The sequence below is a fragment of the Salmo trutta genome, chromosome 1, assembly GCF_901001165.1.
Source record: "Salmo trutta chromosome 1, fSalTru1.1, whole genome shotgun sequence".
Classification (NCBI taxonomy): Eukaryota; Metazoa; Chordata; class Actinopteri; order Salmoniformes; family Salmonidae; genus Salmo; species Salmo trutta.
This window is the reverse complement of record NC_042957.1, coordinates 62,397,593-62,400,651: the sequence shown is the minus strand read 5'-3', so window position 1 is coordinate 62,400,651 and position 3,059 is coordinate 62,397,593. Positions and strand designations below refer to the sequence as shown.

At 39.6% G+C, this 3,059-nt stretch overlaps 1 long non-coding RNA gene across 1 annotated transcript; it reads right to left on the bottom strand.

Annotated features, from left to right (window-relative positions):
- Nucleotides 1-1,143: 1,143 nt before the first annotated feature.
- On the bottom strand, nt 1,144-2,280 carry LOC115204781 (uncharacterized). Its single transcript, XR_003880457.1, has 2 exons — nt 2,016-2,280; nt 1,144-1,788 (listed from the first exon to the last, which is right to left on the bottom strand). It is a non-coding gene; the product is annotated as an uncharacterized LOC115204781 (long non-coding RNA).
- Nucleotides 2,281-3,059: the final 779 nt, after the last annotated feature.

Here is a 3,059-nt window from a genome sequence, read left to right as displayed (position 1 = left end):
CATGCTCCAGAGCTTTGCCTTCAGCTTGTCGTATCCAGTGAAGACAGTAAGAATATATAGAAAACCCAGAACATTTGCAGGAGATGCTGAAAGACTCTCCTGGTTTTATAACCACTGAACCAGAATGGATGAGTTCAATATCCCAGTAGACACCTGTAATGAGAAACACACATCAATACACAGCACTGTCAGTTTTCATCAGAAATGAGAAATCATCAGTTCAGAGTTGTAATAAATATCAATTTGTATGAACAGAGAAACTCACAGGATACAGCTGCCAGCAGCAGCAGAGATGCAGGGAACATGGCTTGTTTGGAAGCTGAACTAGTGGGAGCTGCTTTTCTCTTCTCTCCAGTACACAGAGGGCATCTAAGGGCAGACAGACACTGTTTAAGTAGGGGAATAGGGGTTGCATTGACATGGAGAGATGGTGGGAGATACAGTATATAAGAGACACTACTAGAAGTCTCTTATACTAGGTGTCTGACCATGAACACCTGTGGAAATAGAGAGTATAGATATTGTTGAAGATAAAAGCTAAGGTGTCAATTTATTTCCTTCATAAACGTATAATTAGGCTGCATATCCTCACCTGTTAGATAGACTGTCAGTAAGAGTATTCCTGTGGTAGGAAACATGGTGAGTTGCTTAGTTCTCGAGAGGTAGTTGAGACAGTCCTCAGCAGAATCCTCCTTCAACAGAGACATTAATAAAGGTGGAGGATAAAGAGTTGTCAGGACAGTATGAGAATAACTGTACTCATTTTAATTTATTTTATTTAAACTTTATTTTATCAGGAGGGAGTCATTCTGAGACCAAGGTGTCTTTTACAGACAAGCCCTGAATGACATAAATTACAGAAAATGCACACATCAAAATATAAATACAACATGCAAGCAGAAAGAAAAGAAAACAAATTGATCAATATAAAGGTCCTCAATCAGGTTTCTGAATTGCCCTAGAGGCACCAGAACATCACATATAATAATATTTTGAAGATTGTTCAACAAATAAGGTGCAAAAAACTAAAAGCTGATTTACCTTAATCAGAGACCAAAGGAATTTCCAGAGTTAGCCATTCCTGAGACTGGGTGAGATAACTCCTATGTCTAAAGTTAAGTAATGATGTTAGGTACAGTGGGATTTTTTGTAAAAGGGTTTTATAAATGAAAACATAGCAAAGTTTCAATCTTCGTAAGACAAAAGGAATACTTCTGAAACAACCCCTGAATCAATCCCAATTAAAATGGTAATACATGTTACAGAGTGAGGGTTTTGCATTATACCTATATCTGTTCATACCCTACAGTAGTCCTATGTTATGACTAGTGACTGATACTACATATAGTTCATACAGTCATCAGATCATATTAGGATTTATTTCATGTAAAGGCTAAGATCGCCCACTCCTGGTGGGTGCGTATAACTCCAACCGTTTATTGGGTGGGTGAGTTATTGTACAGGTCTGGTGCTGGTTTGTATCACCGTGACCACGAGCACAATAATACACAGCTGTGTCCTCAGACTGCAGACTGGTGATGTCTAAGTACAGTACATTACTACTGTCTCTGGAGATGGTGAATCTGCTCTTAAAAGAGTCTCCAGAGTTGATGGATCCACCACCCCAGATGATCCCAATTCACTCCAGTGTTTTCCCTGGCTGCTGTCGTATCTAACTTGTACCATAGTCTGTCAGGGCATAGCCAGAGACTTGGCAAGATAGTTTCACTGAATCTCCAGGAGCTTTGAGTTGAGCAGGGGAGGAGGTCAAACTAATGCTGTGTATATCTGAAGGAGATGGGAATGGGAGTGTAGAGAAACAGAGATATGTCACAATAACTACAGTAAGTCACAATAGCAAAACAACTGACTAACACAGTGGTAAAACAACTGACTAACACAGTGGTAAAACAACTGACTAACACAATGGTAAAACAAATAACTAACACAATGGTAAAACAACTGACGATGTTTGGTGTCCTGTATTCAAAGAGACTAAAATCCCCCCCACTTACATGGCAGGACTGCCAGGAGGAGTAGGGATGTAAGAAACATGTTTCTCTGTTGGATCTCTGGCAGTGTCTGTCTTTGTACTAACAGACAGGGTGGTTGCAGTGAGGAAGGTTGTGTCAGAACAGGTCATTTATATAGCATTGGAAGTGGGTTGATTTTGCATACTGTCTGTCCTACAAAGACAATTGTTTGATACATCACTGGATGCATTCTATATGCATAATGTACTCAATATATGCACGTTCAATACAATACAATACATTACAATACATACATACATACATGCATTTTGTATCTGTAAATAAGGACTTCCAGTCGTGGCAGTGATGAGCTGTGTTGCCATGGCACCATCTTTTGGCCAGGGAAGATGAACGACTGTGTTCTATAGCTTGTCATAATGTTGTATAAGTTCAGTAATTATGGTATGCTACCCCATGTATTGTTCCAGAACCAAGTGGGAAAGCTGGTCAATATTTTGTATCACAATTTAGCGTAAGTTGTCCCCTGTTATTTCATGTGCATTTGGTATATTGACTGTAACTCCTCTGATTTATTAACAAAGGAGATGGGCTAGACATTCCTACTGACTATTTTATGGATAAAACATTTATTTTTCAATACAATTAGTGGAAAAGAGGAGCATTACATCTGCTCTTCAGCTTCCATATTCTATACAGTGTCTCCCAAGAGGATGGTTTTTGTACATCTCTGGTGGTGGGTTATATCACTGTGAGGGTAGGCACAATAATACACAGCTGTGTCTTCAGTCTGAAGGTTCTGCCCTTTTAAAAACACAGTGTTACTGCTAGAGTCTACTGAGAGACTGAACTTGTTCTTCAGTGAATCCTTGTATTCTGTGTTTCCAGAATATACATTTCCAATCCACTCCAGTGTTTTCCCTGCAGGCTGTTGAATCCAAGTTGTATAAAAGCTAGTAACATAATAAGAGACCTTACAGGAGATGGTCAGTGGTTGACCTGGCTGGACAGTCAGAGAGGCTGGCTGAGTGAGTTCATAACTCTGTACACCTGGGAAAGGAAATAATG